Source organism: Diceros bicornis, chromosome 26 (genome assembly GCF_020826845.1).
Source record: "Diceros bicornis minor isolate mBicDic1 chromosome 26, mDicBic1.mat.cur, whole genome shotgun sequence".
Lineage (NCBI taxonomy): Eukaryota > Metazoa > Chordata > Mammalia > Perissodactyla > Rhinocerotidae > Diceros > Diceros bicornis.
The window spans coordinates 19,955,121-19,970,292 of NC_080765.1; the positions used below are offsets into that span (position 1 = coordinate 19,955,121).

General features: G+C 44.7%; 1 pseudogene; it reads left to right on the forward strand.

Annotated features, from left to right (window-relative positions):
- Positions 1 to 1,544: 1,544 nt before the first annotated feature.
- On the forward strand, positions 1,545 to 2,219 carry LOC131422943 (large ribosomal subunit protein uL6-like; annotated as a pseudogene).
- Positions 2,220 to 15,172: the final 12,953 nt, after the last annotated feature.

Sequence of the window (15,172 nt, forward strand, 5' to 3'; positions counted from 1 at the left end):
CTGAAGTTCTGGGTGGACGTGAATTTTGGGGGGGGACACTATTCAACCTACTAAACTGGGCTTTCAGATTCCTTTACCAACATTTATTCTTCCATTTCTAATCTGAAGTTTATTCTCAAAGACAGATGAGATGGAAATAAAACAAGCTGCAGGCAGCTGGTCTCTGTGTTCTTGTTCCAAACATAACTTCAGAACCTCTGGTTATCATTTTAGCCCCTTTTTGTGTTTTCCCCCTCTTATCCTCTTACTACAAGCCAGGTCTCCATTTGGCGCTGGACCTTTGTTTCTGCCTCCTCTCTACTCCAGTTCAGACAGAACAATTCCTTTTGTCCCCCACCAGCTCACTTGAGATTGTCCAGGTAGAATTTGGATTTTGAGGTTTCCAGAGCCATACTCCTCCTTAGAGTATCTACTTAACTTGACAAGTTGGCACTGCAACATTGCTTACTTCCAGGTCATGTTCTAGAGTTGTATGATTCCGGCCCAATATTTAAGACAAAGGATTGTCATTTTTGCTGGAGAAAGGGACTATTGTGGGAGCAGGGGCCTGGTTGACCTTCCCTAAAGGTGAGGTCAGAAGAAGTAGATCAGTTGGACGAGCTCCCTCCTTAGGGTCAGGACCCAAGAAGAGCTTCCACGTGCCACATTGGCAGATGCCTGTCCTGTGGCTAACCTTAAAGAACACCTCTACCCTCCTGCAGTACCCTATGGCTCCCCTAGGCAGGCTTGAGAGCTATCCTGGCCTGATGGCAACTGCTTCATCTTCAGCCCTTGCTCGGATAAATGCTGCCTCCTCCAGTGGCTGGGACATTCATCTCTTTCTCCACTCTCGCCCTTCTGAGTGTCCACCTCTGGGGTGTCCTCAGGTATCCTTCCTACTGGCAGGGCAGCTCTGCAGTCTGGAAATAGGGGAGGAGAGGCAGCCCTGGTCCATCTCCCAGCCTTTTGCACCTCAAAGGTGGGCTCAGACCCCAGAGCAGGCAGGGCCTGGATATCAGGGGCCTGGATGGTGAGAACTTCAATAAAAGTTCAAAACGTCCTAATTCCCTAGGTGGTTATTTTTCCTCCTGTTCATTTTGTTTTCCCTGGAGCAAATTGTTAAAGGAAAAACAGCCTCTGTGCTTTTCTTCAGGGAAAGGAGATGAAAATTTAACTTCTGGATTTGCTATAACATTCTGTTAATCTCGAAAAACATGTGTAAAACCACAGAGCTAAAAACACTGATTCTGATTAATTCTGGCACAAAGCAGAATTACAGTGTAAACACATTTAATTTTGAAACAATAAGAGGCAAAAGACCATATCTTATATAATTCTGTTTATGTAAAACACCTGCAATAGCCAAATCTATGGAGATAAAAAATAGATTGGTGGTTGCTTAGGGCTGGGTGAGAGGGATAGAAGGATAGATAGCTGAAGGGTATAGAGTTTCTTTTTGAGGTGATGAAAATGTTCTAAAACTGATTGTAATGATGGTCACTTATATCCGTGAATATATAAAAAACCACTGAATTGTACATTTTAAGTGGATGAATTATACGGTATGTGAATTATATCTCAATAAATCTGTTTAAAAAATAAACATTAGGGTGCTCTCTTTGCTGAATCCACTGTGAGAATGAAGAACATTTTCAGCAACCAGACTGTCGACATTCCAGAAAATGTGGACATCACCCTGAAGGGACACACAGTTATTGTGAAGGGCCCCAGAGGAATCTTGTGGAGGGACGTTATCAGTGCAGAACTCAGCCTCCTTGGAAAGAAAAGGAAGAGGCTCCGGGCTGACAGTGAAGAGTAGAAGGGAACTGGCTCCAGTTCATGCAGTCTAGTCAAAGCACATGATCAAGGGTGTTCCGCTGGGTTTCCATTACAAGATGAGGTCTGTGTATGCTCACTTCCCCATCAACGTCTTTATTCAGGAGAGCGGAGCTCTTGTTGAAATCTGACATTTCTTGGATGAAAATCTATCTGCAGGATTCATATGAGACCAGGCATTGCTTGTTTAGTATCTCAAGTCCAGAAAGTTACTGGCATTCAACTTGTATCAAATTCACCTGCTTTGATTCAGCAAGCCACAACAATTAAATACAAGAATATCAGAAAAATTTTGGATGTTATCTATGTCTCTGAAAAAGGAAGTGATCAGCGTGCTGATGAGTAAGACCTAAGAGTTTTCCAGCTATGGAAACAAGGAGATGCCAGATAATTCCCAAGGCGTATTTGTCCTGCCAGATCCTCCCAAGACCTCGGAAAATGCAATTAAATTTATCTATTGGAAAAAAACATAAGGGGAAGTCTCAAACTTGTGTTCTAATCAGTGGAGTGTCCTGTGGCTTGCTTGTTATGCTCACACCCTTGTAGGGACATTTTGTGTTGTTGCAGCCCACCACTTAGGGGAGCATATTCTATTATTTTCTGTCCTGGAGAGCAGAAAGTCCTTTGGATGCAGAGTAATTTGGGGGAAGAAGAGGAGTCAATGTGCCATCAACACTGGTAAGTGTAGTTCTGGATGTGTTACCTTCAGCAAATCATTTCACCTTTCTGAGCCTCAACTTCCTCATCTGTAACAAAGAGAGACTAATTCCATTTTCGATCTTCTGGAACTGTAAACACCCCTTAGCAGACTGCCTGCTCAGGGAGGCTGCTGTTATTATTGTCATCGAGCAGTAGGAATCCAGGGGGCACCCCCACAGGCCCCAGGTCACCTTTAGCCGAGTGATACTCTGTATGCTCTTGCTTGGGGGGTGGGGTCCACGTCATTGTGGTTAGGGAATAAGGAGGAGAATCGGTTGCCAGAGAATCACAGTTTGGCTAAGGCCCAACAGCGGGGACTCCAGTTCAGGCCCCTGACTACAAATGCAGTGACAGCTGCTGTCTCAGGAGAAAGGAGATGTGCCTTCCAACTGAGGAAACAAGAGAGGTGGCATCTGAGTCAAGCTTAGAAAGATGACCAGGAGAATAGGCGAAAGGACACTGCAGCCTCCAAGACAAACCTGGAAAGGTATTCCTGGGCCCAAAGAGCAGGCCTGTGAGAAGAAATACACTGGGGGATGGGGGAGATGTAGAGAAAAGTAGTTTAAGGCAGACTTACTGGGGCTGGCCTGGTGGCATAGTGGTTAAGTTCACACACTCTGCTTTGGTGGCCTGGGTTTCGTGAGTTTGGATCCCGGGCACAGACCTACATACCGCTCATCAAGCCATGCTGTGGTGGCATCCCACATACAAAACAGAGGAAGACTGGCACAGATGTTAGCTCAGGGTGAATCTTGCTCATTAAAAAAAAAAAAAAAAAAGACAGACTTACTTACAGTCAAATAGCAGCATAGTGACCCCATGCCTCAGATACATAATAATGATGAATAAAATACAAAAATAGAAAAGACCCAGAAAGGTCCAGTCAAGATAAAAGTGAGACCTCTTTGTGAGCCAGGAACAAGCAGAAGTGGTGAATGGGGAGACACGCTGGCCTGCGCTGGGTCAAGGGAAGAGCTGGTGGCTGGAACAGGAAAAGGGTAAAATCAATAGTGGTGTATTCACACAATGGAATACTCTCCAGCAATCAGAATGGATGAACTAGAGCTACATGTATCATCAGTGATAGATCCAGCCAAAGCATGTCACATGTCCATGCCTAGCTTCCTAAGGGTGGGAGAGTAGAATCCTCTCCTTAGGAGGGACGCTGGTGTCAGTGAATGGTTATTCAGTCTACCATAGGCATTCAGAACAAGTAAGGAACACGGGCATTTCCGATTGTGGTAAGTGTCAGGGGTAAATCAGCGAGATGTGAGAGGGGGACTGCAGGGGGAGCTAATTTATATCAGGCGCATCAGAGACGAACATTACACGCCCCTTAGTCCTCTCATTTAAAATTCTCTTCTGCTTTTTCCCTTTCCCTGTGGTAGGTTTTGAGTTCCTCAGGCCTGTTCTTTTCTCTAGGTGCTAATGGAAAGCTGACTTTGAGTCACTTTTTTAAAAATTGAGATATAATTGATGTATAACATTGTATTAGTTTTAGGTGTATGAAATTGAGTCTTGAGGATGTTGCAGAAGAGAAGGAATTTCAAGAAGGGTTTGTCTCCTCTTTCCAGCAGCTGCAGAGGGGTAGACACCATTCCACGTCGTAAAATTGGCTCAAAGAATCTCATCTGAATAAAGTGTGGAATTGAGAATATTTGTGAAAGTTCTGTGCAGAATTGGAGCTTGTTCTATTTTCTGTTACTAAAAACTGTCCCTGGGAGTGAGACACCGATGCACACAGCAACATGAAGAATCTCAAAAACATTATGCTGAATGAAAGAAACCAGACACAAAAAAGCATCCTGTATCATTCTATTTATATGGCACTTTAGAAAAGCCAAATCTAATCTAGAGTGACACAAAGCAGATCAGTGGTTGCATGGTGCCAGGGGTGGGAGCAGGATGGCCTGGGAAGGATCAGGAGGGGACTGCCTGGAGCAATGGAAAATTCCGTATTTTGATAGTGGGGGTGAGTACTCGGGTGTATGCATTTGCCAAGCCTTATCAAACTACACTTAGAATGGGTGGGCATTTTATATATGTAAACTATACCTCAATAGAGTTTGTTTTAAACAATTAAAAAAAAAAAAACTATCCTTGGAAGTATTTCTACAAGAAGGGGGAGGATCTTTTAAGACACTCAAACTTTAGAGATTATTTTTCGATTTGGTAAAAATAACTTTTAACTTCTAGAACATCTGTTATTCTAATTGGTTGTTGTACTTGATAATTGTTGCCCTGGTATTGATATTAAAATATCAATTAAAATATCAAGTGACATCACTGTATTCCTAAAAGATAACAATACGTGTGTGTATATATAAATAATCAGTCCTGAGGATGAAAATTGGCAGTTCCCTTTTCTCTGTAGATGTATGAATGTATAATAAAACCCATGACTCTGTCAATTCCTTATTCAAACATGAGTTTGAAAGTCTTTGAGAGACAGTACAGCAGAGTGATTAAGAGCATAAATCTAGAACCAGATTGGTTAGGTTCAAATTCCAGCTCTGCCCCTTACTAGCTCTGTGGTATCAGAAAAATTACTTAACTTTGCTGTGCCTCAGTCACTGCCTTTATAACATGGGAATAATACGAGTACCTTCTTCATAGTGTTGTTGTGAGAAGCGAATGAGTTAATACATGGAAAGCCCCCAGATGAGTTCCTGGCACAGAGTGTATCAGTCAGGATAGGCTAGTTATGCCATAGTAAAAACAACCCCAGAATCTCCGTTGTTTGAAACAGTAAAGGGTTATCTCTCACTCATGCCACACCTCCATCACAGGTTGGGAGGGGGCATTGATAAACCTAAATCACACAAGGACTGAGGCTGATGGAAGCTCCATTTTGACACATGATTCCGTGATCTCCGAGGCAGGAAAAGAGGATATGGCAGATCAGGCACTGGCTCTTAAAATTTCTGCTATTTACATTTCATTTGGCCAAAATAGTCATGTAGTCACACCTAACTTTGGAGGGGCAAGGACCCTGCAGTTCTGCCTTGTGTCTAAAATGTGGGAGAACCAGACATATTTGGTGAACAGCGCTAACGACTACCATAGTTAGCTATTATAGTTGAATTTTAAAGTGGGTAGAGGAGAACTCAATGAGGAGGTGACATCTGAGCTAGGCCTAAATGACAAAGAAGGGGAAACTGCGGGAGCAATGTGTGAAAAGTCCCTAAGGCAGAAATGGGCTTGAAGCATTTGAGGAACAGAAAAATGGCTCCAACGTTTGGAGAATGAATGAATGAGAGCTAGCAGGGTGGGGTCATACAAGGCCTTGTAGGCCATGATAAGGAGTTTGAATTTTATCCCAAGTGTACTGGGAAGCCACTGGAGGCTTTTAACCAGGTAACATGGTATAATTTTTACTAAGGCCATTCACTCTGGTTGCTCCTGTGGGATGGGCAAGTGTGGAAGAAGGGAGATTAGTTAAGAGTCAATAGTCCAGGTAAGAGATAATGGTGGCCTGGACCAAGGTAGTAGAAATAGCGGTGGAAAGCAGTAGACTTAGTCAAGACTAATTCTGGAAGCAGAGCTGATGGATTGGGTGTGGAGGGTGAGGGGAAGGAAGGAATCCATAATGACTTCTAAGTTTCTGTCCTGAGAAGCTGAGTGGTTATTGAGATGGAGATTTCTCCCAGAGTGGAAACTGGGTGGTAGTGAAATTCTCTGAATCAAGAGTTTTGGTTCATCTGTATTAATTTCGAGATGCTTTTGGATATTTCAGGGTTGATATCAGGTAGTACTTCCATATATGAATTTGAAGATCTGTGGAGTGGACAAGGCTGGAGATTAAACTTGGGAGTTGTATTGCTGCATAACAAATTACCCCTGCACCTAGCAGCCTAAAACAACAAACACATTATCTCACAGTTTTCTTAGTCGGGAATTTGAGAGCAGCTTAGCTGGGTAGTTCAGGTTCTGGATCTCTCACAAAATTGCAATCACGATGTCAGCTGGGGCTGCAGTCACCTCAAAGCTTGACTGGGGCTGGAGGATCCACTTCCAAGATGGCTCACCCTCATGACTGTGGCAGGAGGCCTGAGTTCCTTGCTGGCTATTGGCAAGAGGCCTGTTTCTCACCCCATGCCACTCCATAGGCTGCTTGAATGTCCTCAGGACATGGCAGCTAGTTCTCCTAGAGCAAGTGACCCAAGAGAGAGCAGGAGGCAGAAACCACACTATGACTTAGTCTTGGAAGCAACATACCATCACTTCTGCTGTCTTCTCTTGATCACACAGACCAACCCTGATATGATGTGGGAGGGGTTACAGAAAGATGTGAATCTCAGGAGATTCTATCAGCATGTAGATAGTATATAAAGCCATGGGAATGGATGTGATAATTTGGTGGGGGGAGAATATAGATAGAGAACTCTGGGACACTCCAACATTTAAAGATCAGACAGAAGAGAAGGAGTCAGCAGAGGAGGCTGAGAAGAAGTGGCCAGTGAGGTAGGAGGCAAACCAACAGCATGTAACTTCATGGAAGCCTAGGGGAGTGTTGGCTTGAATAACCAAGTTAAAGGTTACCCAGAGTAAGAAGACTGCAGAGTAGTTTGGATCTAACAACGCAGAATTGGTGATCATGCCAAGAGCAGTCTCCATGGAGTGTTAAACCTGACTGGAGTAGGTTGAGAGTAAATAGAATGGAAGAATATGGTGACATTGAGCATAAAAAATTATTCTGATAAATTTTGCTATGGAAGGGAACTTGGGATCAAGGGAGAACATTTTTCATGATGGAAGACCCTAGAACATGTTTGAAGGCTACATAGCAATGATCCAATAGCAGGGCAAATACTGGCAATGCCAGAGAAAGTGGGGTCACTATGAGAGGAAGTCCTTGAGAAGGCATGAGGAGATGGACTTCTGAGCCCATGTGGAGGGCCTGGACTTGGATGGGAACAGAGGCAATTCATCCAGGGTAATAGGAAGGCAGGCAGAGAATGTGGGAGCAGATGCAAGGGGTGGATAGATTTGGTGGTCGAAGGAAGATGAGGATGTTCCCATCTTAGAGGTTCTATTTTCTTTTCTTTTTTTGGCTTAAAACAACAGAAATTTATTCTGTCACAGATCTGGAGGTCAGAAGTCTGAAATCAAGGTTCTGGCAGGGTTGGTTCCTTCTGGAGGCTCTGAATGGAGTATCTGTTCCATGCTTCTCTCTTAGCTTCTGGTAGCTGCCAGCAATCCTTGGCATTCCTTGGCTTGTAGACTCATCACTCCAATCTCTTCTTCTCCCATTTTCTTAATGAAATACAAGGTGAGGCTTCACAGTAACATATAGACCATTAGAGTTTTAGTTTCCATTGTGATATCATAAGAAAGTTTTGACATTTTGAAGCTTGTGCCAATATATTTTTTTTTTCCAGTTTGCAATTTTAGCTTCTCCTAGGACACTTTCTTCCCATCTGTTATGGAATGAATGTGTGCATCCCCTCCAAAATTCATATGTTGAAGCCCTAATCCCCATTGCATCTATATCTGGGGTAGGGAAGTAATTAAGGTTAAATGAGGTCATTAGGGTGACTGTGATCTTGATCTGATATGATTAGTGTCCTTATAAGAAGAGTCACCAGAGCTCTCTGTCCCTCTGTGTGTGCACACACTGAGAAAAGGCCATGTAAGGACACAGCCAGAAGTTCGCTGTCTGCAATCCAGGAAGAGAGCTCTCACCAGAAACCAAATCAGCTCAAGCCTTGATCTTGGACTTCTAGCCTCCAGAACTAGAGAAAATAGAATAAATTTCTGTTATTTAAGCCACCCAGTCTGTGGTATTTTGTTATGGCAGCCTGAGCAGACTAAGATACCATCTTATTTGAAAATTGATATAATTAGTAATACTGAAAAAAAAAAACCCCACAAAATCAATCTGAAATTACGGCATACACAAGAGCAATTCAAATGAATTTAACAATAGTTGCTACATTGGTACTGAGCCACATCATTATGCAATCAAATTAGTCTTTTCAACAGATATTGATTTATTGACAATGTGCGTGGGAGTTTTGTCACTGGAGCATTTGTTTCCTCAGGCCATTTTGCTGCATTGATGGCAGTTTTGCACACTAGTTTGTTTGGAACCATCAGGCTTTCCAGGACAAAACGCATCAGCTATGCTAAGATGTGAGCTGATACACTGGGGTGTGGGTTCACAAAAAGACATAACTACTATTTATGGTACTGGTACAGATTTGTGCCCTACAAACAGAAGAATTGTAATAAATTCTGCTTTATGCAAATCTCATAAAAAAGCAAACAGTGTGTATGGAGGCTATTCTGTAAGGAATGATCTTACATTATGACTAGGTATCGACAAGAATGTAATTGCTTACAGTTGTACTTATCTGATGATTGGAAGAATTTTACACACGTTAACTTCTGGGTCCATACATTTAAAGCCTTGTTTCTCCTCTACTACCAATATACTTCCAGGGGCAACATAACAAACGCTCATCTCCAGCTCTGCACCTGGGTGTCATGGTGTCAGGTAAGCAGGTTAGCACAGTGGGTAGTAAGAGCCATCCTGGAAGCCTCCTGACACTGGGCCCACTAGCAATGACTTTGTACAAGGAAGTGACTCAGTCACATAATTGATCCCAAACTAAAGCTCAACTTCCCCTAAACCAGATCCTGGAGATGCCAGAGTCCATTCCACTGTCATCAGACATGAAGACAGGAGGAAAATCAGAGAGGAAAGAGAGTGGTCTTAACCAAGTGAGGTAAAAATATCTTACTTTTTGAAAAAATTCATGTTTTACAAAAACATGAATTTATCTGTTTTATTTTGGGTTCCCCCAAAGCAGAGGTTGAGACAAGGGCTTGGATGCTGCTAGTTTATTTGGGAGGTGATCCTGGGATGCAGAGTGAGACAGGGAAAGGGAAAAATCAAGATGAGGTGGGTTATTGAAGTCAGTGCTGTGGGAAATGTGGGCTTGATTCCACTGGGGACTCAGAGAAGCAGACAGAACATCTCCTAGAATTGCCAACTATAGGAAAGGAGCTGGGAGCATTTATCCATTGGCTCCCATCTCCTACTGGTGGGAGCTGTCCCTGGGCTATTTCACCCCCCCCCACTTCTAGTCTGTGCTTGCATGGGGGCTAAGTGGCCTCCCAGGGTATTGAGAAGGTCTTTGGGCAGAAAAGGAAAGTGTGCAGTGTGTGAACATTTCAGTTCTGGGACACCGTCAGTTCAAGGGAAGAGGGACAGGAGAATGGAGGGAGCCACCAGGGGTGGGGCAGAAGAAGACCGCAGGGGCAAGCCTGGGCAAGGGTACTCCAGGCATGTGGGGGGGGGCAGCAGAACCTTGTCCAGCCGAGGCCCACACCCAGCCTTGCTTCACACCCCAGCCCAACTACCCATCCCTTAAAGCCAAACTTACCCTGAAGTTGCAGATCTGGCTTGCCGACTTCCCTTACCTAATTGTTCCAACACGCCAGACGCTGTTCACCTTGGAGACCTGTGCAGATATGGGTACAGCCCTGTGTGAGATTTGAATTCTCATGAAACTGTCCCTCACAGCTGAGGCTGAAATCAGAGGAGGGTTAAGGTATGTGAAATGGGTCACCAAAGGTGTCTGCTTTGGTTCACCCCTTTGACTCTCAGATCTGCTTATGGCCCTCATAAACTCCACCCTGGAACTGAACCTTCAATGTGGTAGCCATCTGCAATCTGTAAAAAAGACAGTATGAGAGGTTCAGTGGAACAAAACAATGGTCCCTGTTGCTGTGGCTGGTCCTGAGGCTTGTAACTATGTTCATTATCTCCTTCCTCCACCACCCGTTCTAAATTCCCTTCACCCTTGGCCAGCACTTCCACTCGTCTTGGTTGCTTGCCTGCTCTGAGGCCCTTGGTTGTCTTGCCTTTGAAAGTTCATGGTTGCTACAATTGCCTGCTTATTGTTAACTCTGGCCATAGAAGCACCGAGAAGTGGCCTAGTAAGTCCCCTGAGTTGTAGACATGCTCCCCACTGCCCCTTTTAGGGAACCTCATGATAGTTAGGGTCAATTGCTCTGGCTAGTATAGAAAACTTTTCTTTGCCTGACAGTCCCTTGGCTGAGGAGTCCAAAGCTGTAGTTCACTGAATCTTCATGTGTTCATGTATCCTCTGGTGGAAGCATTCCCCTTCTCCTGATCCTGGGAACCAGGACCTCTAAATCCATCACACCTAATGCTATAAAGATGGGAGACACAAACTCTGAAGATGGGACACTGGAAGAGATGATGAGAGGGGCCGTTTCTATTTCTACTCCCTTTGATTCCTGGACTGTGTAACCCAGCTACCAGTGAACACCAGATATCAGCATATCCCACATCCTGGAGGGTAGCACCCCAGACCTGCTATTGCCTTTGCTGAACCTTTCAAGGCCACTCCATCTTCCTAACAGGCTGCCCACTTCTGGGTGATGCTGTATATGGAGGGACCAATGGATTCTGTGGTCATGTGCCCATTGTCACACCTCTTTCCCTGGAAAATGGGTCCTTTGATCTGGGGGTGCTACAATGCCAGATCTTATTTTGGTAAATCAGACTCAGTAAGCCCTCAGTAAGTGATGCTGGTAGAAGTACGGTGGGCAGGGAAGCACACCCATATCAGAGTAGGTATCAGTAACGGTAATTTCAAACTACTGGTCCCTGCTGGGTGGAAGAAGCAGCAATTACAGATGTGAGATATGCTGATTCCGGGATCTAAAAGGACCCACCAAGTGCTGTGTCTTTTTCTTGGTGATAGGAAGAACAAGGTGTAATAACTTGCCCTTTACCTTAGAGAGAACACACTGGCACGGCCCAGACCATTGCCCCTCTGGTAACTTCATTGATGTGGCAGGCCCCTGAATTTTTGTGGGATTTATTTCTCACCCTGTGGTGTGCATATACCTTACTAGGGCATCCAGATATCCTTTCCAGGACATTAAACCCCAAGTCCCCATCTAGCATTATGTTCCACATCCTGGTCAGACAGACTCGAGTCCATTCGCTCACATGTTCCCCTCTTTCTATAGTATGTATTAGCCAGGTCCTGCAACTCTTTCATTGAGTCAGCTATTTCCTGGAGCATGGCCTGTATTTCCCTGTTCATGTTGTGCTGAGACCTGACCCCAGTTACTGGTCTGGAGGCAAGGAGGGGAGGAGAGTTTGGATCTGGAGGAGGACATCTTGTGAGGCATCCTCCTCACGCAAGATCTTCACCTGTGGTTTCTGTCAAAAGGAGGCTACTTTCAAGGGGGTAGGGTTTCTTTAACTGGTTAGAGGATTCAGGTAAATCTGGGGGTTCAAGATTTTCAGGTACAACCACTCAAATGTCCACATCCTAGATCCTAGGGTCTCACTCCTTCCCTATCAGGGCCCTGACGCTAGCAGCTCTGGCACTTGCTGGTTAAATACTAGGCCCAATTTTCAATACAGTCTTCCTACAACTGCAGGAGATGAAGATCTCTTTAAACAGTGCCAAGGAGGCCTTCTGGCTTTCACACTATGCCCTGTACTGCTAGTTAGCTGAATGGAGACTGTCATTCTTTTTTTTCAAGGTTCCCTGGGCACTTAGCAAAAGCTGCTAACTCCACAATTCTTATAATTACCCTTACTCACATTTCATTTGATATATTGCATGACCTAGTGTTTCCCCTTCCACTGTTCCTTATCTCAATTTACAACAGGTAAGAGTCTTAGTATTATAATACTACAGTCTGTAGTATTATAATCATGTGATACCCAGGAGCTATCACACTCTAGTAGAGCAACAAATGGAATCCTCTTGCTGAATGACTGGAAAGGTTGTCTAGTTCCAGAATCCCATCCTGAGTGTTGGCTTTCTAGAGCAGCTTCCAGTCGGGTTCTCTTGAAAGCAGAGCCTAAGACAAAGACCTAGCAGATGCAGGCATTTATTTGGGAAGTGATCCCAGGAGTAAGGCAGCAGGAAGAGTAAGACAGAAAAGAAGGAAAAGCCAATATCAAAGTGCATTATCAAGGTCACACCTTGACCGTAGGGAATGTCTCCCAGAGTTGCCTTCCTAGAGGAGGAAAGGCTCAAACACTCATCCATTGGTCCCTGTCTCCCTTCGGAGGAGGGTGTCTCCAGGTTATTAACATCCATTTCACTCCCACCTCTCAATCGCCTTGAAGCAGCAGAATTTAGCAATCGAGAGCCTGCTTGGGGTGGGACGCTGCCCCCAGGGGGGAGCCTGGGCTTTCAGGGAATTGCTCATTGGTAACGGAGCTTTCAGGGAATTCAGCTCCGGCAGCAATCAGAGGCGGCTGAGGGGTTGGGACATGGGGCACCAGAGGCATCTGCTCCACCATGTGAACAATTGCTAGCAACCCTCTTAGGGCTTTAGAAGGGGCTCTGACAAGTAAGAGGCCCTAAAGCTTAAACTTTTAGCTTCAGGGTTAATCTGCCTCTGTAAGGGACTCATATTTGTCCTAGAGGAAATGACTGAGGAGGAAGGAATGTTTTACTCAAGTCAGCTCTCTCCACACAAGAGTTTGTCCTCCTTCCCTGGTCCCCTGCTGCTCCTGAGTCTCAGCGTCTTTCTCAGGCACGTCCGGCCCGCTCCTCTGGCCGGACTCCCACGGGTGGGGTGGACGGCAGTCTGGAAGCGCCAGTCTTGTCATGGGCATTATTAGGATGTTGCTGAGTTTTAAGAAGGGCCTCTTCAAGTGTCAGTTGCCTCTTTGAGGTAAATTTAGAATGAAGATGAAAAAGGCTGGATTTACAGACAGGAGGAAGTGCCCTGGGGGGCTTATTCCAGCTCAGGGAGGAATTAGCCCCTCAAGGCCACTTCAGATTTTCAAGTTGTTCACTGGAGGTCGAGGGGACACATCATTTGCTGGCTAATTCAAGCAAGTCCTCTGACAGATATTTGGAGAAAAGGCTCCAAATAAAAGCAGAAGCTAAAGACCAGTGCCCATGAGAGTTGGGACTCAGTAACCCCATGTCTCTTAGGCTGGTTTCCCCTTTCTCCTTCTGCAGTTACTGGCAGATGAATTCTTAGACTAGAAAGAGTTTGTGCACCTATATTTGGGAGCAGCAAAGAGGGAGCTGGTCTCATTCCCAAGTCAGGTGTGGGGGCTGGGGAGGAAAAGATCCTCCGAGGGTGAGGTGGGTGGTGGCAGCAAGTGAGGAAAAGAAAAGGAGAAGCAGGGTAGAGATGCTCCAGAAGAAAAGCTATGGAGTAGTGGGTGACCCAAGGGAGAGGCAGGTGGAAGGGTGGCTTCCAGGCTGAAAAACCAGGAGCGGACAGCTCCATTCAGAAAAATGGGGGGGGGAAGGGTAGAAGAAATGGAGCTTCAGTCTGGTAACGGAGCAAGTTTAGAGTAAACAGGGATGGTGAAAATAAGAGGAGATTGTAGGCTAAGAGGATTCCCAGAAGTAGCAGGGTTTTGGAAAATGAAGGAATCTAGAGTATAGTCCAATAAATGAGCAAGCATCAGTAATGGAAAGGTAACTAAAGTCAAGGAGGTCACAGAACTAAGGCCAAGTGTGGGAAGGCCACTCACAGGAACACAAAATGGGATAGAGAAGGGGCCTGGACCAAGGGGCAAATTCCTCAGTGAATTTGGGGTGTGTATGTGTTGGGGGGGGAGCAACCTGGAGGCCAACGATGTGAAAACAAAGATGTCTGAACTGAGTACTGAAGAATGAGAATGATGAAGAAGTGCTCACTACTCAGGGAGGAAGGGCTTCCAGGCAGAGGGAAGAGCATAAGTCAGGGCACAGAGGCATGCAGGAACATGGTGTGTTCAGGAATGGAGAGCCAGCAAGCGGCCAGATCACGACAGGCCATGCTAAGGAGTTTGGATCTATCCTCAAGGAGGTGGGGACCTGCTCCTTCCTCCTCTTCATCCCCTGTATTCCTGTACATAATGTGGAGGTGTCTCAGGGCTCATCTTTGGATCCCTTCTCTACCTGCACTCATTTCTTTGGGGACCTCATCCATTCTCACTGCTGACAACTCCCAAATTCACATCTCCAGATTCATATATTTGTACAAGACTGCAAAATTAGGGGGGAGAGGAAAATGGTTGGTGGGCTTTACCCACCAGGGTCTGGTTCTCAGGTTCACAAATTCATAAACAAAGTTTTATTCCCTCTCTATCCCCCTCCTCCCCAGTAGATGGTAGAAAATCAACTTGTACTAACTGAATATATAAAGGTTTATTTATTTATTTGCCTGTTTGCTGTTTTTGAAAAACACTTATTGGTTGGATTCTGATTATAAAAATAATGCATGTTCATAATAGAAAATTTCGAAAAATCAGATAAGTATGAAGAACAAAATGGAAATCACCCACAACAGCAATAACACGACGTCTATCTATCTATTATACCTGTGTGGATATTATTTTAACAATATTGGGGTCATACTGTATATACTTTTACATCCTACTTTTTCTTACTTTTATATTGTAAGCATTTGGGAAAAAAACCTTTTGACCTCAGTTTGTAGAATATACTTATTTTTATTATCCTGGGGCCTCCGTTTACAGTATCAAGGCCCATTATCAGAAGCTTGCTTTGGTGAGCATGAAATCAGAGCAAAAAATAGTAATTTAAAAATCGGGCAATTGTACCAACAATTGTATCCAGGCCAGATTACTCGCATCTTTTTGTGCCTGCAATGCCGGAAGGGCGCCCGGGCCCTGGGTGGA